This window comes from Podarcis raffonei, chromosome 16 (assembly GCF_027172205.1).
Source record: "Podarcis raffonei isolate rPodRaf1 chromosome 16, rPodRaf1.pri, whole genome shotgun sequence".
Lineage (NCBI taxonomy): Eukaryota > Metazoa > Chordata > Lepidosauria > Squamata > Lacertidae > Podarcis > Podarcis raffonei.
In genome coordinates this window covers 38,872,033-38,897,177 of record NC_070617.1, presented here as the reverse complement: position 1 = coordinate 38,897,177, position 25,145 = coordinate 38,872,033, and the positions used below count along the sequence as shown (strand labels likewise).

General features: G+C 42.4%; 1 protein-coding gene across 7 annotated transcripts in view; it reads right to left on the bottom strand.

The window, feature by feature from the left end:
* Positions 1-17,987, bottom strand: part of PITPNM2 (phosphatidylinositol transfer protein membrane associated 2) — a 184,616-nt gene extending 166,629 nt beyond the window's left edge. For 2 of the 7 annotated variants that reach the window (XM_053368310.1, XM_053368311.1), the window contains exon 1: positions 12,336-12,543. The gene's annotated coding sequence lies outside the window, so the exon portion shown is untranslated. Of the gene's footprint in view, positions 1-12,335; positions 12,553-17,968 lie in introns of those variants that run through there. The other 5 variants (XM_053368303.1, XM_053368312.1, XM_053368307.1 and 2 more) reach the window with 5 other exon arrangements.
* Positions 17,988-25,145: the final 7,158 nt, after the last annotated feature.

Here is a 25,145-nt window from a genome sequence, read left to right as displayed (position 1 = left end):
GGGCAGCTTGTGCAATCCATCAAGCCGAACTCACTTTGCTGTGTCTGTTTTATGCTCAGTCATGAAAATCTGCCTTTATTATCCCCAGTCAGGATAACACAAACTGGTTGATTCAGCCCTTGGAAGCCTAACGCCATCCATAGTTTGTCAGTGGCTTGGAGGGTCATAAATTGGGCAGGCCAGAACAAAATTTCAATCAAAGTAAAAACTGAGGCAGGCAGGTGTGCACCATCTCCACTCATACAGACATATAGTCTGAAACAATCCGCTCCCCACCAGACAGAAATAAAAAGCAATATTGTTTCTCTTGCTGTTTTTCCCCGCTTCCCATTAAAAGACTTTTATTGCTTCCTTTGCCCTCACAACCCCAACATCCTCATGGGAGTTCTACCCAGGCAACTGGTGGAAAATCAGATATGCTTGAGGATGAAATTTGGACACGACACAGTTTTAAAAGAGTTTGGAAGTACAGGGGAGAGGGTGGCCACAGGGAGAAATAATTTAACCAACGTTTATGCGATCGCTGTTTCTAAACAAAAAGTCTGAACATACTTATCTTTTATATTACAAAAAGGAAACTGGAGTAAGGATCTACCTCAAAATATCTGACATAAGAACATAGGAAGAGCGTGCAGGATCAGGCCAGTAGCCTCTCTAGTCCAGGATCCTGTTCTCACACCAGCCAACGAGATGCACCACTGAGAAGTCTGCAAGCAGGACTTCCCTGCATGTGAAGGCAGGCTCTGGCAGATGGAGCAGACGAGACCAAGAGTGGCTCCAATGGTCAAGAAGGCAGTTTCTGCACTTTCCGTAGAGGGCAGTGAGGGGCAGGTGGGGCTCATCAACCTGGGAAGGTACAGTGGTACCTCGGTTTTTGAATGTAATCTGTTCCATGAAGTCCGTTCGAGTTCCGAAACGTTCAAAAACCGAAAACTGAAAGCGGAAGCCTCAAAACGGAAAATTCAAAAGGAAGTCACATTTCCTGTTCGACTTCCGAGGTGTGTTCAAAAACTGAAGCATTTACTTCCGGGTTTTCGGTGTTCGAGTTCCGAAACGTTCGGCTATGGAGGTGTTCTAGGAGAAGGAAAACTCTGACCCTAAACTTGGTGAAGAATTCGGCGGCCAAACTGCTCACCGGGGCAAGACGGTTTGAGCATATAACACCAATCCTGACCCGACTTTACTGGCTGCCAATTAGTTTCCTAGCACAATTCAAAATGCTGGTTTTGACCTAGAAAGCCTTAAACGGCTCAGGACCGCAGAACCTCAAGGACCACATCTCCCCACATGAACTGACCCAGACCCTTCGTTCATCATTGGAGGCCCTTCTTTGTGTGCCTCATCCATGAGAGGTCTGGAGGGCAGCAATATGAGAACCGGCAGCACAGCACTTCCAAAGCAGTTTTGACCTACAGAGCCAAAGGTTGACATTGTTATGCATAAATGCTGCATTATAATTTTAAAAATATTGTTACTTTCCCCTAGTCTCTGGGAATAGAGAATGGGTTTCTTTAATGCCCATTAAATATATTTAGAGTGTAATTTAGCCCCATTATGGCTAATGGTAGTTTTGCTATTGACTTCAGTGGGAGGCAAATTACATTGTTTAGTCGTTAAAATTTTTATTTAAAGAAGTGAACTTATCTCCTCAGTCTCCTTGTGGACAGATATACTGTTGCTGGAACACAGGCAATAAATAATGCAAAGAAAATGCATTTTGACTAATTGCAGACACACACACAAATGTGTTTTTATGTGGAAAAAAATAAATCCGCAAGCCCTGCTTATTTCAATTTTTATGCTAAAGTATCTTCTGCACATCTTGTAATTGTGGTCGGTGCTGTAGCAAAACAAGCCATGAGAGGATTGGAGAAGGAGATGGTTCACTGGATGTGGTAGAAGCAGAAATGGGCTTAAATGGCAACAGCCAAAAGGGCAGCTGAATTCTGCAGTCGCCCCCTCACTGCTTTATTATATTCAATTTTGCAAAATTCACTTAATTTCCTTTTTAGATGAAGATGAGCAAGAATCTAAACGAGATTTTGGGTGCTTTCCTGCTCTTATAATGACTGCCTATTTAGCTTGGCTAGGATTCAAAAAACCTTGCTGCATGCCTCATTTCAGTAACCAAATGGGATTGTTCTGTTTCTGATGCAGGAGTCCTGGTTTGTGCTTAACATCTAAGAGAGACTTCACTCCTTCCCACTTCATAGAACCATTGAATTCTAGAGATGGAAGGAACCCCAAGTGCTATGTAGTCCAGCCCCTGCAATCCACATGTCACAGATACCATGAGCTTGTTCAGAAGCAATACCAAACTAAATTTTAGGACCATGTAAATGAGTCTTGGGCTAATGTGCTCCTTCCTACTAATCCTAAGTTTAGAGAAAACCATATTTTGCTGTTTGGTCCAGAGCAATCAAACCATGGTTTTCCAGGTACAAGCCACAGTTTGGCCATTTGAATGAAACAGCAAGCATTGTAAGCTGAGACGGTTCCCGCAGCTCAGCGGATCTCCCTCGCCTACGAAGTCCTCAGTGGGAGCTGCTGTCTAGCAGGCAGAGGCCAATGGGCAACATCTAGGAAGATTGGCAGCAGTTCTCCAGAGTTTCAGATAGGGACTCTTTCCTAGCCCGACCTAGTTCAAAAGCAACCCAGTCACAAGTAGATAAATAGGTACCACTGCAGCAGGAAGGTAAACAGCGTTTCCATGCACTCTAGTTTCCATCACGGTGTTCCATTGCGTCAGTAGCGGTTTAGTCCAGCTGGCCACATGACCCGGAAAGCTGTCTGTGGACAAACGCCGACTCCCTCGGCCTGAAAGCGAGATGAGCGCCACAACTCCATAGTCACCTTTGACTGGGCTGAACCATCCAGGGGTCCTTTACCTTTTACCTTACCTAGAGATGCTGGGGATTGAACCTGGGACTGTTGCGTGCAAAGCACATGCTCTAGTACTTAGCTATGGCCCTTCTTTAAACACCACAGGAACACCATGTGGAATCATGCCACAAATCTTTTAAATACCAAGCTATGCCTCCGGCCTTCAGCAAACAGATAGTGGGCACTCAAGTGCTAGCAGCCCCCGTCTGATAAAAATATTTTGCTTATGCATCATCCCCATTATTGTTTATATACAAGGTTCTTGTTCATTTTAAGATTTTCCTTAAAAATTAATGCCTCTTCTTCCTGCTGCTCAGCTACAGACATACAGTACTGAGGCATTGGGGATAATATTGCGCTCTTTCCTCTCATTCCATTTTTCATCTGCTGATGCAGACCTGCCTTATATTGTGTTTCCAAGAGTCTTTCAAAACCATTAGTGAGTCTCCTCAAAATTACTTTCCCCAAATGCTTTTCAGATGGCCTTGGTTTCCTACTTTAAGTGCACCTGTACTGTATGTTGTAACAATAATATATAAAAAAACTGTAGATAATTTTAATGAAAGCAGCAAAATTAAATTAATGATGTGGATCTTGAAGTCCACAGAGACTGTCCAAATGGCTCGTTCAGGAAATTTATTTTCCTGAAAGCATCTGTGTGCTGGAAGAAAGTGAACAGATCATTTCTTTTATTTCTTTATTTTTAATAAGAATTTATTTAATCAAACAGCTTCCAGATGACTTAAAATGATGAATGCACAATTTTCAGGTTCTCCTTGCCTTAACAGAATTTAAAGAGTGGAATGCAAGAGGCGGGGAAATAGATGAGTGTCATTTTGTTTGAACCCGATGGGCATGTGAGACTGAGGACCTCTCCTCTGAAATACCCATCACCATCAGGAATTAATTTATACACCACATAATGGTACTGGGGCCCAATACTTGGAAGCCATGCCTTCTGCCAGGAAACACCGACCCTTCAACACTGGTTGTCCAACTCAATCTTGTAGGCTGCTTCAGAAAAACTGTTTCATTCCAAAGCAAAGACCTGAAGCTCTGAAAGCAGGCCAGTGGGGGTGAACCTGCATCCTGTGGCAGCTGACTCAACTTGTTCGTTTTTGTGTTCGTTTCGATGCCAAGAGTTCCCTTACAAATTAACCCCAACTCTTATTAACACGGGGGGGGGGGGGATTTTGAAACCGTAATGAGGTAGAAGGAAGTCAACAACATGATAAATTGAAAAAGGATTCAACCCAAAACGGAACTTACAATGTATAAAAAACACTAACATTGGTTTGAACTATGTTAAGTATTACTTATCAATAGATAGGATTTTGAAACATTCTTGATCACCCAATAATAATAATAATAATAATAATAATAATTATTATTATTATTATTATTATTATTATTATTATTATTATTATTATACTATCTTCATTTATTACTTGCCCTTCACCCTAAGGTCTCAGTGTGGGTTTCAGCAACGTTAAAAACTTTTAAAAACTTACAAAAAAATACAACCACAAAAATAGGGTGGGCCCTAAAAATATATATCTTGCGTGGCAAAGACCAGGGTAAAGAGATGTGTCTTCAGCTGTATCATGAAGTTACCAGATGGGCAACTATCTGGTAGGCAGAGGATTCCCAGTTTAGGTGCTGCCACAGAGAAGGCTTTCCTCCAGATCACCCCCCCCCAAAAAAAAAAAACACCTTCTGAGGAAGGAAGAACTACCAGGAGGGGCCCTCTTTGTCGATTTGAACACCCAAGAGAGTCTGTAGGGAAAGAGGCAGTCTCTCTCATGAGTTCATGTTCCTGGCAATACTGAAATTATTAGCTGTGAGGATATGTGACTCTTTTTAAACATTTCTTATATTATTAATGTTTTAAATACATTGCTAATGTTTTTTCAAATGTTTTTGATCTTTTTGTTTATTTATTTGATTGTGTGGTTTTTGCTGCTTGGTGGTTTGCTGCCCTAGGCTCTTTTGGGGAGAAGGGCAGGATAGAAATTTAAAAAATAAAAATAAAATACCAGCTCCATATTTCTGGCACCTTCTGGAGCCCTGACAGAGTTTGCCATGGCACTGAGAGCTACCCTGGGCCCTCTGTGCCAGGCCGCTGGGTCGAAGCTGCCATTTGAATTTTCCACACTCCTACCAGTGCATTCTTGTTCCGAGGCATCGTGAGAAAACATCATGGCAGCTCAGGCCCAGGTCTGTGGCATGAATTGCAAAGCTGCCAGATAAGGCCACTTGGACACAGCAGTGCGTGAGGAGAGGTAGAAGAGGAAGCCGCTTAGACAGCACTTTATTCCATTTTCATGATGCTTCCTTACATTATAATTTTCATGCTTTATGTGATCTTTCACACAACACAAGAAGCTCTGGTAATCTAGTGCAAGTTTAGCATTCATGGTCACACTGACTGCTTCAGGGGGGAAATCTGTATACCACCACACCACGTGCCCCCCCCAAATCACAGGGTGGTACTCCAGTATACAGCTCCTTCCTGCCATTTTCATGCGTGAATAATGGGGGAACAGAACCACATGTGGGCATAAAGGGTTTGGGAGGGTGACATGCCTAGTGACATCTGCTGTTGTGTCACACCACACCCACTGGCCTGGGTGAAATTTAGCATGCCAAGGCAGTATAGCAAGCAAAAAGCCACGGTTCCATAGCAGCAGTGTAAAGGGAAGTATTATAACCAGGACAACTAACACAACAATCCCAACATCTGACTGTACCCACCAAAAGAAAACTAACAGCCAAGATAAAACCCCAAAACTATTGGCAACTGGGAGCTCCATTTTCCTGTTCCCTCAACCAGTATCAACATAGTGTCCATCTGAAGATATCTCTGCATTTCGAACTAGTTTTTAAAACTGGCTTAGCTGGAAAGGCTTCATGGCTGTTCCCAAAGGAAAACTGGGAACTGTAGATTGATTGATTTATTGCTTGGGGTCTTGCGAGTTCTCATCCTTGCTTCCTTCAGAGGGGTTCAATTCTAAGGAATCAGGATTAGGGGTTAGAAACTAACTTTAAAATGTCAAAGTGTTCCCCTCCCCCCAAAAAACATTTTCTCATTTTAAAAGAGTTGCTCTACCTTTCCTCCTTGCGACAAAATAGCTTATTTTCACCAATCATTCCCACTATTTTGAATTTTTGTTTATTTGATATATAGCCATCAGGGATCAAACTGTTTCTGAAACCTGAAGGTAATCAATCCAAGCTTCTCCCATTTCCAGGAACCAAAAAAGGAGAAAGTCATGAATTTCTTTGAACTACAGATGCCACATTAAGAAGTAAGCAAGAATGGCTTTGAGAGTTTCTATAGAAACAAAAGTTTGTTTTACTTACTTATTACACAGCTTATGGTTAAAAAAATACTCCAAGCGGTTCACATGAAAACAATAAAAGTACTACTCTCAATAAAATGTTGACAAGCTGGAAGGTGTGCAGAGGAGGGCAACCAAGCTGATTAAGGCTCTGGAAATCAAGCCTTATGAGGAATGGTTGAAGGCACTGGGTATGTTTAGCCTACTAAAGAGGAGACTGAGAAGAAATATGATAGCTATCTTCAAATATCTCAAGGGCCTTCACATGGAAGATGAAGCAAACTTGTTTTCTCCTGCTCTGGAGGGTATGAATCTTACAAGAAAGGAGATTCTGACTAAATATACTGAAAAACATTCCAACAGTAAGAGCTGTTGGACAGTGGAACGGCCTCCCTTGGGAGGTTGTGAATTCTCCTTCCTTGGAGGTTTTCAAGCAGAGATTGGATGGCCATCTGTCATGGAGTCTTTAGCTGAGATTCCTACATTGCAGGGGGTTGGACTAGATGACCCTTGGATCCCTTCCAACTCTACCCTTCTATGATTCCTTAAAAAGAAGGCAACTGGTTCAGCAGCTAATGGGCAACCAGTGCAGATGTTTGAACACTGATGTAATATGTTTGACTAAGGTCATCCACCGGGGCAAACAAGCCAGATACTGTCTCAAAACTAGGTCTATCAGTTTAATCCTAGAGCATATGCAGTTGAACTGCTGCCATCTTTTCCTGCCCTCAAAACCGGAGGCAAGGCATTAGTCAATATAAAACCTCTGGGTTCAGGGCGATGGTTTTTCACAGGAGTGGCTACATCACCGTATCCTTCAAGGCACCCGGGATCACATAACAAAGCATTCACCTTACTCTGGCTCCATCCAATCAACCTTTCATGGCTGATACAAATTAGCCAGGGTGGGCCTGGGTCGCCATTTCTCCCCTTTGGTCAACAACCAAGGACTACAGGGCAGACGTCTTTAGCTCATGATGATAATCTTCTGTAATCTTTTTTTAAATTTCCAAAGATATTTTGGTTTTTATTAAGGAGAAGGATTGCATTCTGGAGGAATTACAATAACAGTTTGGTTTTTCTCCCAAAATTATTCCCCCCACCCCCTGAAAAATCTGTGGGCTACCAGTGAGAAACAGGATGCTGGACAGGATCAAAGTTAGCTCACCTGTGGCCATCCAGAAGTTGTCGGACTACAATGCCTGTTGTCCCTGATCACTGCCCATGCAACAACTCAATCTGGATGCTACTAAAACATGAATGATTATAAATAGGCCTGTAATTGACAAAAAAAATTATTTTGTAATTTAGAAGACTATCCTTTTCATTTGCAGACAACTGAAGTACCACAACTTAGCTTGTTGCAGGCAGGCTCGATTAGAAGAAAATGATGTGCACTAGCAACTTTGTAGGCTTATGTACTTTTCAAATTCAATTAGTTTTATTTAAAACAAAAATTTCACAAACTTTATGAGTCCATAGCTTTTTTAAAAAAAAAGCCCTATAAGGGTAGAACCATCCCAGCGCTAATTTTCCACAATACTGAGAGACATTTTTCCTTCACAACAACCAAAAACTGTTTTGTTTACATTCCTCCCCCCACCCCCTTTCTTGGAGACGCCACATCACAAGAGCGGCAGGACGTGTGACCCGGCCAAGATATTATTTACAACACAGCAAACCGCAAGGGAAGGAGCTGTCCAAGTTTTCCTGCTGGATCAGGAATAGCAAGAGAGAACGTGCTCTTACATCCGGAGGCCGTGATATTTTACACATTGCTGGGAGGGGGGATGGAGGGGCACTCCGTGGTGATGTCAGAGCCCAGGGCTCTCTTCTGCTCAGTTACATAACCCTTATGAGAGTGACTTTGGAGTTTATGCTTTTCACAAAAGCCCTTTTTAGGACAATGCCTGGAACTTCCCAAAGAGTTGTCAGAATTGTGTTGCTTACCTCAAAGGCTAGTGAAGGTATCGGTAGCTTTCTGTTTCCAGGTGATTCAAAAAGACATGTCAATGCTCTTGGTATGTGAGATTTGAGTGCAGCTGGCTTTTATTGTCAGGCAGAGGACCAGAGTGAAGGCATCCGCATTCTGGTCCACCACCTAAGTTCCACCTCCCTTGCCCTTGCCTGACGGGGGTCAGCCAGGGGAGGACCCAATGGCCGGCCGTGACGGGGAGCCTTTTGGCCCCCAGGGAAAGAGGGAAAGCCCGCAACAGGCCACAACCACCACCCACCCTGGAGTCAGGGAAGAAGCCATTACATACCTAGGAGAATGTAGTTATGAACTAACAAGTCATCAAATTCAGTGAGTCAGATGGCCACAAGTACCAGTATGACACTTTCCAAACCAGCAGAGTCAGATTGTTGGCCTCAAAGTCTCTTGCCAAATGTGTGTGAATGGGTAATCTGCTGATATCCTCCCCAATGCTTATATATAAACCAAAAGGTTAAAAAAAGGCAAGGCTTGCCTAATGTGCATGTGAGATACAATTTAGAGTTGGATACGGTTCAGAAAAGGGCAACTGAACTTGTTTGGAGGTTCTAGCAGGGGAGCGCAGCTATCGTATACCCTTGACCGAAGAACGGTACACTCCTTCTATCTGGGATGGTCGTCCTCTTCCACCGAGCGCGCAGCTTCGGGAGGGACGCACATGGAGCGGTGAGGGAGGAAGGGGACACCCGCCTAGCCAGCCAGATCAGCCGAATCAACCCTGGCGATCAATGGGGTGACAGATGTCGCAGCCAGATCACCCTCCCTACTAGAAAAATTAACTAATAAACTGAAACTGACACGGGGACAAACAGAAGAAGACACCTTCACCCCGGTATGGCTCCCCTTTATCACATACACAGCCCAACAAGACAATGACAATAATCCACCAACAGCATACAAATCAATATGGCTAACCTGATCCAAAACACCCACCCACCCCACTCACACATGAAAACAAAGATCACCACAGCCAATCACAAACAAACAATCACACCCTAGGCCAACCCCAAACTCTCTCACCACCAAAGGAACACAAGTGAACAACACAAACAACGCTGACACCAAACTCTGCATACATTAAGCATAATAGAAACACCACCACCTGACCCCACCCCATTCATCTTCCCTCCCTCCACCCCCTTTCTTTTCCCTTTTTTTTTCTTCTCCCCCTAATGCCTCAACAAATGAAACGGATTTGTAAAAATGTTACATGGGAAAAAAATATATATGAGGCATTACACTTCTGTAAAACAAGAAAATCCTAAATAAAATATTTAAAAAAAGAAAAAAGAAAAAGAAAAGGGCAACTGAAATGATCAAGGGAATGGAGTGGCTCTCCTATAATATTAATATTTTACTGAAAGAATTTAAATTATAAATAATACAGGGGGAAAGGGGGAAGTGGAAAAAAAAGAATGAAGGGGTGTGTGTGTATGTGTGTGTGTGTGTGTGTGTGTGTGTGTGTGTGTGTGTAATATCCTCCCATACATTCTAATATAAATTGATATGGTGTTATTATTCTAATGTGTATGTAGATAGATATTAATATTCTACTACTTTCTGTATAAACTCATTGCAAATGTTGTTATATTTATCCAAACAAAGTCTACATCTGTAAGCAGTCCATTCCTAAGTTGCAAGTGTTGTCATATTGTCGATCCATTGATTAAAGGGTATCATATCTTTATTCTTCCAATTCATCAGTATCAGTCTCTTGGCCACCATTAGGGCACATAGATAAGTGCCAATTTTGAAGGATGGCTGTGTTTTGGTTCTCATATTGTTTCAGAAAGGGCCAATTTGATAAATTCAGCTTTCAAAGAAAACTGAATCAAACTTATCCCCATCTCTAATCATTTTGAGCAACTGAATCCTGTCATGACTATCTTTTGCAAAATCACCAGAACTTCTCACAGCATACAAATGGAACTTCAAGGTTTAGAAGAAGAAGGAAACAGATCCTTTGGGAATCTTCTTCTTAGTACTAGCCCAGACGGGGCAAAATGTTTTTTCTAATGTTTAGTTGTATAACCATTTCTATAGTGCATTTGTTCTCTCCTATGGACAACCCACTACAAGCATGGCAGACATTTCAGGCGTCTGCTTTCAAAGACAGAAAAGAATCCCAGATTAAAAGCAAAAGAATAAATTTAAAACCAGCAAAGTTAGTTGGAGCCTTCTGTTGATAACAGGAAGTACGCAGTCAGTCAACTCTGTGCTGGGAGCCCACAGGCATCAACCCACTCTTTCCTCCTTAGTTCTACCCATGAGGTGCCTGAATCATGTGCAGAGCTAGGAGTTTTCACTAGAAAGGAGACAGATAAGGAAGCAACCCCAAACTAACCACATTCGGGAGATATATTTAGACCTACAGTACTTCACATGTTGCTGGAATGGCAGAAAGAGCCACTTCGTCACAGACAGACAAGTTCCACAGAGTTCAGACATTTGTAGAGAGGATCAGACAAACTGAGAGACTCCTTCTGCGCTGGGTGCTGCTGGCCTCCAGCAGAGGGGTAACTTGGAGGTGGCAAGGAATTGTGCCGTCCATCCGCCCTGAAGTTTCCTTTCTATGGATGTTACAGGGTTTCTGTGGGGCTGGGCCGTGGAGAAGTGCCTGCCAAGGCTCTCTGGGACTGTATGAATGCTGGACCTTGTAAGAGGGAATGGATCGTGTAAGTAATTCCATCCCATTTCAGTCTCAAAGGCACTCAGTTTTATGTCCTTTCCGTCCAAACTATCCTCTGCATTTGTTAATTTTTTTTGGAAGACGCACCTGAAAAGTCCACATCTGAATTGTACATGTATTTTATGTAAATGCACATGTTTAAAACATGGAACATGCCCCAAAATACATATATTTCATATATAATACATATTTATGTGCAGATTTCTTGTGCACTGAAACTGCATCACAAAACCCAAAGAAGTTTGTAGTGCAGATGTAGTTGCTGTGTTGCAATTTGCACGTTTGGGGGGGTGTCTGATCAAATAAGCCTGCTGTGAAAAGCAGATCAAATTCCTCCTCCTCTCTCCCTCCTTAGGAAGTGTTGCTAGAACCTTCTAGCTCTTCTATTATTCCCAGTGAAATCTCAGAAGCCCTGGAGTGGCAGAGGAGGTTAAGGATGATGGATGGATAACAATTCCTGAATAAAGGTAACTAACTATATGTTGCATAGATCTTTGTCCCCTGCCACAATTAGCAGAAACAAAACAAGATATACGGTACAAATAACATTTTCATGATTTATATGGATTGTATTTATTTAAATGTATTTTCTTATTCTGTTTTTTGGTCTCTTTTCTCACAGAGCAACCCAAAGTGACTTACACTGAAACCAAATGAGAACCAACAAAGTTCTAAAAACACAGCTGAACAGATCAGGACTTACAGATCCTATCACACTAAACGAGGCCCCAATGTCACCTTTCAAATTAAGGTCTAAAAGCCCCAATAGAGAGAAAAGCCTTTGCCTGGAACCTAAAAACAGCACCAGGCGTGCCTCCCTGGAAATAACATTCAACAAGCATGGCCCACTACTGAAAAGGCCCCATCTCAGTTGCATAATCCCACCTTTTCCCGCACTATACACAGCAGAATATTGTTTTCATACATGCAAGGCTGTCCATATGCTGCAATTCATGAGTGGAGGATCCAAAATGCGTTCCCAGAACAGTTTCATGATGTAAAAGCTTTTGTTTTCATTCTTTTTTAAAAAAACGTTTCCCACCCTTATGACTGTAAAAATATGAAAGCAGGTGGGCAATGCCCACTGAGGTCTCAAAAGCCAGAAAGAGAGCCAAATTACATTTCCAATGATCAGGGGGAGGGCCAACAAAAAATCTTTGTCACAATCTGTCCTGAACTGCAAGCAGCAAAAGCTGAATAAATGACACAAGGAGAAATTATAAGTATTTTGTTTACTTTACCTGATTAATGCAGTCACAAAGTTCGTTTATCCTTGTAGCTGGGTGCAGAAAGTAACCCCCCCCCCAGCACAAACAATATGCAGCCAGAAATACAGCCTTGCTAGAATTTGGAGGGAGAGGGAAACAAAGGAATCAGCTAGCAGAGGATGTACATCTTCTCTTTCTTGAGGTACGGCCACATAACTTACCTCGGGGGCACAAGACAACCACCTGATGTGTCCGTATGCTGGAGGAGCTCAGGGCAGCATTGGCAGTGGAGGATGACAGCACCAGTCCCTGAACATCAATCTCCTAGAGGGAAGCCAAAGCAACATGGGCTTAACAAGCAAGCAGGAGGGAAATCAGGAGCAGGCAGCAAATGCATTGGCTAATCACCCCTGTACAAACAAGCAGGAGGCTGCTAGGGAGGCTTTTGAACTCTGCATCATCCAAGAGGCTCGGCAGACTTTCCCCTGGTATGTTAGAAATTCAATACGTGACAGCAGGCGGCCAAAGGAGCGCTTTGGGGATTTCGGCTCGCTCCAAGCTGTGAAACATCGTCATCGCTCTAACTCATGGAAATTTAACCGGGGAGGGGTGAGGCAAGGGACAGCAGAGGGCAGTGGCCACCCTCACATGCTCCTTTCTCCCTGTCCAAGATCAACAGACAGTCCCCATCCACACAAACTTCTCCAACGCACTTCCACGGCAGAGACCATTTTAAACATGCAGCTGTTAAGTTAGATAGACTGGCTACCTCCATGCCTGGTCATTCTCCACATACCCCACCACACACACACACACACACACACACACGGCCACTAGCTTTCCAGTGCATCTATTATTTATTATTACCTCCCCTTCATCCTAAGGTCTCAGGGCAGGTTGCAACACAGTAGTAAGAGAAATTTTAAACTTACAACCCTAGAAAGTAAGGTGGGTTCCAGAAACCTGCTGCTGCTGCTGCTACACCAAATGGTGGTAACCAAGGCAGCCATGGAAATAAGTCCATCAAACTAAGTAGCCCATAGTAATTTCTGCCTATCCAACTGTATGTCTTCTCTGTCTCTCAAGCTACTCGCGATTGATTTTTGTGAAGCCTCTCTGACTGGTCACCTGGATGCAACTCGTACAAGCCTGCAGTAAGAGCTGGTTTGCACATGGGCTCAGTCCCCTGGCTCAGCCACAGATGAGGGTGGGATCCTGCACCCATGCCACATCAGCCAGCCCTTCCATATGATGGTGTGGAATGTATATAAACTGGTCTGGGAGGACACCTTGCAACTGGATTTGAAACCAGTAGCATGCAACCTGATACATGAGAGATGAGACTGATACATGAGAGATGCATTTAATGTAGCAAAATTAAATTTAAATAAAAAGATAGTCTAAAAAAATTAAAAACCAAACCCTAACATTTACATTGCCGTATATGACATATTTCAGAAACAAATCGATATTGAGGCCATAAACACAGGAGTGACTGCGTGTGTGTCTGGTTTCCCCAGCTGTTTCGCTGACAATAAAACATTTTTACAGCTGATGTAGATTGATACTGCGAGGACTCCCAATTTTACTATGGAAAATTTGAGCCCTTAGCCTCAATCCTATATGCATATACGGAGGAGCAAGTCCCACTGAACTCAGTAGGGTTTAATGCTGAGGAGAGGATTTGCACTGTTAACCTAGCACATGATAAAAACTCTCCTGCAGTTTCAAAGACTAAATCATTGAATGGTCCCCTGGCAAACAAAGAGCCCAGTGAATTGACAGGCATAAGTATATGAAGTTCATCTTAAAAAAAAAAAAACCACAACAACAACAAGAAGGAATTAAAAAGGAAATCAGAAATTTAAAAACATGGAGTTACGTTTACAGCAGATTGATGAACCACCTGTTCTAGAGGGGGGGTGTAGAAAGCTCATCCACACAGGCACATTGCAGTTATTTCAGACCAGTGGTGCAAATTCTGATTGGTTATTTTTTTTCTCTGTACGGTATATAAGAGAACAAAGAACCAAGTTTAAAGAAAACATACATGGAAAGACCATGCCCTCTGGTCCTTTTTTTAAAACTTATGCCTGCTTGTTATTTATTAGATTTTAATGCTGCTTTATTTTAAATGAGTTCTGAGTAAATGTGCAAACTGAAAGATTTTTAAAAACCACAATGTAAACAATTCACGAGGAAGGACTGAATGCTGATTTCTGTTTGAAAAATTGGATATTTATTGACAACAGACAGTATCTAGCATGTATACTGCTGTTTAGAGAATGTTTGAAACATTGCAAATGCATGATGCCTGTGTGGTTTTTCTGAAAAAGGCAAGATACGCTAGTATTATCCATTCTAGCTTCCAATGACTGGTATTGTGACATGAGGAGGGGTAGCAGCGGCAGAAAGAGTCTGGCTTGCCTAAGTCCAAATACTATGTTCAATGCATGTCTGATACCTTTGTTTCAGACTGTTTTGAAAGTTAAAGAGTGATTCAATACTACAGGGTCTAAATAACAAGAACTGACTTTGGACACAGACCAGGAAAAGAGAGTTCTTGCTCCCCCCCCCCATGAGCGTCATATTTTGCAAGTGAAAGTCAATGCAAGGGTGTTTTTCCTGTTAGCAAAGCCACTCAAACAGCACAGATGGAGTCCAGAGAGGGGGGGAAATATTGATAACACTTCACTGAGGGAACTGAACAATATGATGCATAATCTGAGAAGAAAGAAACAAAGAGGTTTTGTCTGGGGAAGGGCTGTAGCTGGGAGAATTTAGTAATAAACTGATTAACATTTTATTTAAGAATTCCAGGACTGCAGACGGATAAATGCATGTATGAAGTACTAGTGGGAAAGTGCCTGCTGTTGATCATGAATTATAAGAAATGCCCCCCAAAAATCAGTGAAGTTTGGAAAGGTTCCGTCCACCATCTTGATTCAAAATGGTGCCCAATTTTATCCAAACACAGATGAAAACCTGCTCCTTCATCTCAACAACCCAAATGCAAAAATTAGGTTTCAATATCTGAAGATGTGTCCAAATGCATAGAGGACAACAACTTTCCAAAATATATACTAGAAGTTAAGAGTTTGAGGGTTTTTATATTCAAAAGCAGTAGTAACTAGCTGATCAATATGAAGTCAAGCTAATCACAGGCCACAGTAGTTGTTGGGATTACAATTCTTATCATTCCTGACTACTGGCCATGCTGACTGGGGCTGATGAGAGTTGGACACCAGCAAGGTTCTATCTTCCCTTCTCAAGAAAGGAACATACTGGGTGGCACAGAAGGCCACACGCAATGGGTTTAGACACAAGGGACACCACTGACATCTTCTTTCACATCATGCCTAGTCAATAAGACTTAAGTTGTCCAGAAAAGTTCATTGGTTTTGGAAATTTTTGAGGGCTATTGCTCTTCTGCAATAGAAATTATATATTCTGAACTCAACAAGTAAAGAGCTAGCAAACTTCTATGTACTACAGAAATTGCATAATCAAGCGCTGCAGTGAAAGTCCCAGATCTCAGCAAACAGTCCTCCTCCCCAGTCTGCTCCCCTGTTTAAGACCTTTTATTTGCACCTCTGATTATTTCTGCGTTAATGTGCCAATTTTATCTCATTTGTGATAAACTCCACCTGTTTCCCAACATGTTCTGCCTCCTGCTTCTCTGGGGGGAAAAGTGCTTTAATGTGTTTCCCCCTCCCCCCACATTACTTTTTACTCCAAAAGAACCAAGTCCTGGCAGGGATTTAACAAATTAGTGCTGACTACTGTGCCGTTAAAGCAGACATGTAAATAACTGCCCTCCCAATCACCTGTGGCGAGCTAAAGGAAACCAGGCATGTGTGCTTTGGTAAACTAGGAGAGAATGGGCTTTTTTTCTTGCCCCTCCCCAGGTCAGCACTGTTTATGGACTCACTTGCAAGGCTGGGTTTTAAATGTGGTATAGTGGGGGATATGGAACAGTTGGCCCCCCAGTTAGTAGTGGGCTACAGTGCCCATTACTCCTCACCACTGGCCACATTGGCTGTGTCGAATGGAAGCTGGAGCCCAAAAGAGTTTGAAGGACTACAGGTTACCCACTCTTGTGCTACAGGAGAACTAATCTGCCCTACCTTGAATGGGACTTTCCAAACCAGAGAGGCATGGCGGTAGAGTGGGGGTGTTATAAATTGTGATGATTGATCAATGGCAGCTTGCTCCAAAGTAACCTATGTTAAGCATGATGTGTGCGTCATGTCTAGGTAGGAGGTGACTTGAAGGAAGGGCATGTTAGGGGTAAATAGGGCCGTGAGTGAGTGAGTGAGTGAGTGAGCGAGTGAGTGATGGGAAATCTATCAAATTTCAGCGTAAATTTTGAAGAAGTGAAAAGAATCTTCTCTGGCCCTTCCTCCTTCCTTGGTTTATAGATTATTTTAAAGCAAAACCAACTCAAGAGTTGAGAGCACCATGGGGGAAATGCCCCCGTTGCACCAATGGTCTTTACCAACTGTCCTCTGATTAGCATCTGGTGAAGCCTCCATTTTAAATTTAACATAATGCGCTGGTGTAAAGGTAAAAGGTAAAGGACCCCTGGACAGTTACGTCCAGTCAAAGGTGACTATGGGGTTGCAGCGCTCATCTCACTTCAGGCTGAGGGAGCCGGTGTTTGTCTGCAGACAGCTTTCCAGGTCATGTGGCTAAACTGCTTCTGGCACAACAGAACACCATGACGGAAGCCAGAGCATATGGAAACACCGCTTACCTTCTTCCTGCCACCCATTTATCTACTTGCACTGGCATGCTTTTGAACTGCTAGGTTGGCAGAAGCTGGGACAGAGCAATGGGAGCTCACCCCATCATGCATATTCGAACCGCTGACCTTCCGATCTGCAAGCCCATGAGGCTTAGTGGTTTAGACCACAGCACAACCCGCGTCCCTGTGTAACACTATGTCAGGGGGTATTGTGAAAAACTAAAATTGAACTCTCCAGAAGCAGCCACTGATTTGAACATCAGAAAAATAATAATATAGTGGTGGGCTAGTAGAGGCATGAGGGGTGGGTCCTACTGACCAAGGGCACCCCATGCTGATCCCATACTTATTTTAAAGGTTGAGATAGCATTGGAGACTGTATTCCTTGCCACTAAAGAAAAGTTGCAAAGCTTGGAAACACATTGGCCAATAAACCACTGTCAGTGCACCTCAGAGATTTTCTCACTTTTTATTGCCTGTCCTCCTTTCCTTCTCAAGTTGTGGCAGTTGTTATTATTATTAATTATTATTAACAGTACACAAATTTATAGTCTGCTTCACAACATAAAGCCACCAAAGCAATGCACACAATAAAAACAGAAAAAAACACACAAACAGAAACTCTAAGAACAATAAAATCAGTTCCACAAATGCTAGAAACCAAAAAGACAGCCATACAAATTCTAAAAACAACAAAGCAATTTCATCAGATATAAAATAGATGTAACCCACAAATGACTGGGTTACACTGCAAGGAAAGCCTTCCTAAGTTAAACAATGTCTTCAGTGGGTGACTAAACATCACCACACTAGGCACTGGTCTCATTTCGGCTGGTAACTGATTCCAGAAAGCTGGAGAAGGAACTCTCAATACAGGCTAAGCTCATCTCTGAAGCATACGGTACTCTCCGCCATGCGCCATCTGAGGAGCGCAGTTGCCAGGCAGGGATACAGTGGGCGAAGCAGCCCCTTAGATACCCTGATCTCAAGTTTTTCTAGCACTTTAAGTGCTAAAAGCAAAAGCTTGAACTGTGCCCGATTGCATATTAACAGCCAGAGCAGATTACAGATCCTTTGTCACAAACCATAAAAATAACACTTTCCTACCTCTCCTGAAATCAGCTATGTGCTTCCATTCCTTTCGCGGTCGTGCACCCAGGCAACACAGGAAGCTCCCCAATGCCAGGTCAGATGAATGATCCCTCCAGTTCAGTCATCCCCACACCAAGCGTCAAAACAGCTCTCCAGGGTTTCAGACAAAGGTATTAATTCCCCTGTTCTATCTGAAGGCGCCAGGGATTCTGCACGCAGAGCATGTGCTCGGCCACTTCACAGCGGCTCCTCTTCAAGTTCTCAGTGGATTGTGCCCGGTGACACTTCACATTTGTAGAGATCTCTGTTGGCTCTTTAGATTCACCAACAGCTTGCAGAAAAGGTTTTAATCTTTTCAACTGTATACTAAAAATTCCTGCGCTGAAGTGATGCACTTCTGTTCCATTACCCTTACACAACGTTGCTTTGTTTATTCAGAGCCAGTCTGAAAGAACATTCAGCTAAGAACATTCAACCAGGCCGGGCTTAGACCAAGTCTCCTGCCAACCTCCAATTCTACCATTTTGAAATGAAGTAGAGATTCTAATGAAGTGGGTTAATGGATTGAAGTCAGGTATAGATGAAGCTGGCAGTTTTGGTTTCTCTCAGTTTCTCAATCTTAAATTCAGTTTTCTATGTTTCCATATCAGTTTGCAGTATTATTATTTTTTAAAGTCCTCAAAACATTTATTAGCATTTTAGGGTGAATTTCTCCTAAAACACCAATTTTGTATGCAGTTTTAGTTTACATGCACATTTTTGCAAAGTGATTTTCCCTAATATAACACGTTTTGCATGCCATATTCACTAATATGTGCATCTATATGCACACCTCATTATAGGTTATGCTTTTTATTTAAAAGTTATGAACACATAACTTGACGGGAGCACTCTGTTGTAAAATTCACAAGATTGTGAATTTTGAAAGATGGCTGTTTAAGTTCACACACTGTTTCGGAAAATATGAATTAGGTAGGTTCACTTTTAAATGCAAAGTGAATTGAGGAGTAGAGGAACCAAGAGTGGCAGTCATGAGCTGTGGGAGCACCACTCTGGGAAGAAAAACACAATTTTTAATGCAAAATGATGTCCTGTACGGAATATGCACAAACTATTGAGCATGGCTTCCAACCGCCAGTTGGAATACTGTGGAATGACACTTCCATCTGACTACCATACATGCAAGGAACCACAACAGGGTGGTTTCAGGTTATATTTTCACCTCTTTTTGTGATGGCTCTGTACTCCAATTTGTTATTACTGTTGATATTGTTCTTTCTCTTTCCTTTTTTAAGATATCTAATTCATTTGCAAGTGGAGAATCAATGATTTTTTTAAAAAGTGGATTAAAGTATTCTGTTGCCCTAGTGTAACAAATTCACTTTTTAATAAATGCACTTAAAATTGTAGGGTGAATTAATGATTAACAGGATGTGTAAACACATTGCAAGCAAATCAGAAGAGATTCTCATTGTTACATAACCTCCCCATAAACAAAACAAAATTAATGCTCAGTAAAAGTTAAACATAGTCTAACCACCGTGTAAGCTCTGTACAAGCAAATCAGGATGATTGCTGAATAAATAAGTTGTCTGAAGTAGCCTTTACTCAAGACTTGGCGGCAGTCTAGAGGCTTTCAAATGGTGTTCTGGAGTACCATGAGGTTCCTCAGTTTATCACAGGCTGACAAGATCAGTAGTGGTGAGACTCCAGCATTGACGGTGGCTGGATTAATGACCCTGGGGACCCCTCCAACTCCATTCTATAATTCTATGATTCAACAACAGATTGAAGAGAGCTTGCTCACCACTACCAACCCTCCTCCACTTGGGAATTACAAGTAGGGAGCAGGGCTGGGCGATACCTGGTATTCAACATCGTGATATATCACCAGCGAAACATCACAATATACCAATATATCATGGTGCTTGAAATAAGGATGGAGCTATGTAAAGGCATTGGCTGGCTTCACGGTTTTCCCCACATCGTGATTTTTGCATAACACACACACATACATCATGATTCACAATATATTGCCAGGTCAAAATTATGAAACCAATATCACAAAATGGACTTCAAATTGGTTTTGGATGATATACTGATATATCTCCAAGTCCCAGCAGGAAGGTGCTGCTGTTGCACTTGGGTCCTGCTTGTGGGTTCCCTGCGAGCATCTGGTTGGTCTCTGTGAGAAGAGGATGCTGGCCTGAGCCAACAGGCCTCTTATTTTCTCCTCATGAAAAGCAGACCACAGAAGTGCTGGGGAATGTCCTAGTTCCACTCTCTAAGCTCATGCAGGCAGCAGCGTCAAATCTGCATAAAATTTGCTAATATGTACAGGTGTATATGTATAGATGTTGAGTAAGACATCAAATGTGACAAAAGGCAACCCAAATGATTTCTCATCCAATCACTTGATTGCGGGTGAAATGGAATAGCAAATGCCATGTATCCAACTCTGTCCCTCTTCTCAATGGAGTGAAACAGTGGTGTGTCCTTGCCCCTACTCTCTTCTGTTTTTACATAAATTATTTGGCAGGAAGCCTACCAGTGAAACACACTCACTACCCTAGTCTGTCAAACAAACCCCTGCAGATTTTATTATGTGCAGAGACGATGTACTACTTTTTTCTTTGACAAGTGTGGGCTTGAGGCGTTTGCTGAGAGCTTTTGAGAGTTACTGCAATAAGGAAACATTACAGATTAACTATGATAAAACTCATCCAAATCACTCAGATAATTTCTCCAATTTGAGCCCCCCTTCCCCAATTCAGTTTCTCTTTCACTCATTTACCCTGAATTAATTTCCAATAGATCCAACTCAAAATCATTTCAATTCCCCTTCTATTACTCCCGGTCACTTCTAAAGCAAGTTTAATACCATGAATTCCCCCAAATCAATATTCTACTCCAGTAACCCACCCCCAGTTCAATTTCCGCTGAATTCATTATCCACCCAAAATCACCCAGGGCACTTAAGATATTCAACATCTGTGCCACAGCTGGGTAAAGAAGGAACAGACAGGACCCCCAGGCAGGGATGGGGGAGGTTCAATTCAGTTCACATTTAAAAGCAACCTAATTCATACTTTCCAAAACAGTACGTGAATCGAAACCCAGCCATCTCTCAAAATCTGAACTTCTAATTTTATGACACAGTTCTCCAGTCAAGTAATGTGTAAAAAAAATGCAGATCCTTGGGTAAAGTGTGCATATACATGTACTACATTAGTGAAAACAATAAAAATGCATTGTTAGAGGAAACTGTTCAGCAAAAATGTGTATATTAGGTAAAACTTCATACAAACATGTATATTTGATGAGTGTTCCTGATGACTTTAAACAAAATCCACAAGTTGATCTGGAATTGTAGGGAACTGAACTGAAAACAGAAAAATGAGAAACCACAACTTAGAGATTCACCCAACCCCACAGTCACTGCCTTGCATACAATGGGCACTTGTATGAGGAGCGCAATAAAATGCCATCTACCAGTTCAGACTGCCTGCCTGGGAGTGGCTCTCCAGGGCCTCAGACAGCGGCCTCCCCCTCCCCTGCAGCCTGATGCTTTTAATTGGGAGAGGCCCCAGGCTGCAGACACACCATACAATTAAAGGGCGCTCCCAAAAAGAAAGAATACTGGGAACTATAGTTTGTTAAGGGAAACATAGTTTGGTAAGCCGGAAATTGAAGCTCTGTTAGGGGTAAACTACGGTTCCCAATATTATTGGGGGTGAATGTGCTTTAAATGTCTGGGGGGGTGCAGCCCCAGACTTCTTTACAGACATGCAGTTCTTCAGCAAACAAGCTGATGTGGAAAGTATTATCTTCAACACACTGGCATAGAAATAAATGCTTCGGGACTTCCGGAGGCGGCGCGAAACCGTGATGGCGGACCTCTTCGAGCTCTGAAGAGGGGCACCGCAGAAAAGGGTTGTTCGCGACGGCGCAGCGGCAACCCATCAAGACAAACCACGGGCAGAGTGAGTCCGTGGCCGTGGGACCCGGCGGGCACCTGGAGCGACCCCGAAATCACAAAAGGAACCCCGTAAGGGGCTCCGGAGTGAAGGAGGGGGAGCGGTGCTGTGGGTTCATCGCTCTTTCTGCGGAGGCGAAGCCGCGCGGCTGTCACGGATGAGCGCTGACCTTTCTTCCAAGAAGCATCGGGCTGAAACATCAAACCCGTGAGTAAGGACCTAAGATCCTACAAATTAATTCGGAAAATTCGGCTAAAAACGGGAGACGAGAAAGAGGAAGTCCGTCTTCCGGCACTGCTTTCAAGATCAAAGCAGACGGACTAAAGAGCGGAAAGCGCTGTGAACAGGGAAGCTTTAAAGCTTTAAATTGGGACTTTCGTGCACATCTGAATTTTTCTTTTAAAGAATAAATACAGCATAAATTTGACCTGGAGCGGTCCCCCAAGGGGCAAGGGAAGACTCTAACCCCAAATTCCCGGGTGGCCGGGTAAAGTTGTTTAAACTGCGGAACTGTTGCAAGCTTCCTGATACTTTTGTAACTGGAGAGTGTAATTTTGAGCTCTGCTAGCTGAAGTGGATATAACTGTAGGCACCTTGCTGGAACTTTGTTACATGTTTAAAAGTGCTCTGCAGGACTTTTTTCTTAGCGTGCTGGAACTAATTTGCTTTTAAAATTGTTTTTAAAGTTGGAACAAAGAGACTTTAATCGTGGAAAAGTTACCTTCTTCTTACTAAAATTTTGGTGGCACTCCCCCTAGAGGACATTGGGAATATAGAGGCCTGGGAAAAGTTTCTCTGTTTACCTTCTCTCAATAGACTGTTTTCAATTTTGGGCTTGCCTTTCCCATGGGATTACAACATTTGACCTTGAACATTGACTGATGAGTGGCACGGGAAAGACAAGAGCAGCCAAAGCTAAGGAAGCTAAGGAGAAAGAGAAAGTAAAAAAGCAAGCACAGCTTTTGCAAACAACTTTAACTCAGGGACGTAGACTATCAGTTCCAGCTGTGCTTGCGACACAAAAAGTAGAAACCGAAAAGCCTGAAAAATCTGAAGAGGAAGATATGGCAGCAGGAGGAGCTGAGGCAGTACTGAAACAAGTTTTGGAACAATTGTCAGCAATAAATCAAAAAATTGATAATCAATCAACAAAAATTGACCAAGCAACATCCTCGATCCAGAAATTGACAGATCAGGTTTCCCAACATACCCAAGCAATTGAAAAATTGCAAGGAGCAACAGAAGAGAATCGTAAACTGGCAGGGGAAGCAGTTCAAATTGCAACATCAGCTAAAAAAGAAGTCGAGGAAGTTAAAGCAGAAGTCAAGCCTCTCCATAAACAGATAGGGGACCAACAAACCTATCTTTCGTTGGTGGAATTGAAAAATCGCGAGACCAACCTCAGACTAAGGGGAGTCCCAGAAATTGAACAAGAAGACCTAATAGGACTTTTGACAACAGAGTTTACAAAGTTCTGGGACTTAAAAGAAGAAAGTGACTTCAAAATTGTATCGGCTTTTCGGTTGGGAAGATTAGTAAGAAAAGATAGATCCAGAGACTGCCTAATAGCTTTGAGATCAAGGGAGGAGAGAGATAAAATATTAGGCCTACACTTCAAAAACTCAATTGTGATACAAGAGAAAAGGGTGGAAATTTACCGAGACATTCCTAAACAGTTATTGGACTTGAGAGCCACCTATTCAGAATTGGCTAAGTTGTTGAGACTCAACACAATTCCTTACAGGTGGGAGTTCCCACAAGGGCTATCATTTACTTACAAACAGAAGAAGGTTAAAATAAGATCACCAGAGGACCTACAAAAGTTCCAGCACGATCACGGAGAAGATCTCCAAAAAGAAGCAGCAGCTAATTGGCCTATACCCAACCCAGGTGGAGCAATACCTGCACCTTCGGAACCAGAGGAGAAAGAAGACACACCGCTCTAGGTGTAGCAGAATAGTTCAGGATGTCTCTGCGGCTACTCAGTTGGAATATAAATGGCGGAAATTCCCCGGAGAAAAGAAGGAGGTTATTTCACATATTGAAGAAAGAACAATTGGATATTATTTGCCTACAAGAAACCCATGTGACTAGGCTCCACAGGAAGGTTTTGGTTAACAAAAGATTAGGCCAAGAATTTATTTCGTCTGACAAAGTAAAGAAAAGAGGAGTGGTGATTTATGCCAAGGAGAGCCTGACACCTAAATTTCTATTTAAGGATGAACAAGGAAGAATTTTGGCAATTGAAATTCAAACCCAAGGAGTAAAAATATTGATTTTAGGAATTTATGCTCCAAATGACGGGAAATCGGAATTTTTCAAGAAGCTGCATGAGACGTTGCTGGATTATCTGGATTATGCTAACATCATAATGATGGGAGATATGAATGGAGTGGTGTCTACACACATGGATAAGTCTTACAACCAAAACTTAACATTAGACGGCAGACTGCCCAAAACTTTTTTCGAATTGACTGACAATCTGGATTTGATCGACATATGGAGGACAAAGAATTCCTTAGGTAAAGAAGGAACTTTTTTCTCTGAGGCCCACCTGTCTTGGTCAAGGATCGACCAAATCTGGACCTCCAGGGGGCTGGCACCCAAGATTAAAAGGGTGGAAATCTGCCCAAAAACATGCTCCGACCATAATGCCTTGAAAATAGAACTTAGATTAACTCAACCTGGTTCCTTCAGATGGAGAATGAATGACACACTACTAAGAGATCAAGAGATTGTGAAAAAGGCCCAAAAAACATTAAAGGACTATTTTGAGATAAATCTGAATACTACAGTTGAAAAAAGAACGATCTGGGACGCAAGCAAAGCTGTTATGAGAGGGTTTCTGATACAACAGAATACAATCAAGAAAAAACTCTGGAATGGAAAGAAGGACAAAATATTGGAGAAAATATACCAAGGAGAGAAAAAACTGAGAACCAAACCAAAGTCCAAGGAGGTGCTGAGAGAAATTAAATTCCACCAAGCAGAATATTCAAAATTGATCAATCAGGAGATTGAATGGAAAATAAAACAGATGAAGCAAAGATCCTTTGAATCAGCAAATAAATGTGGAAAGCTATTAGCTTGGCAGCTGAAAAAAAGACAAAAGCTAAATACGATAACAAACCTAGAGATTGATGGAAGGATGGTACAGAAACCAGAAGAAATTAGGAAGTGCTTCCACAGATACTTCAAAGAACTGTATGCACAGG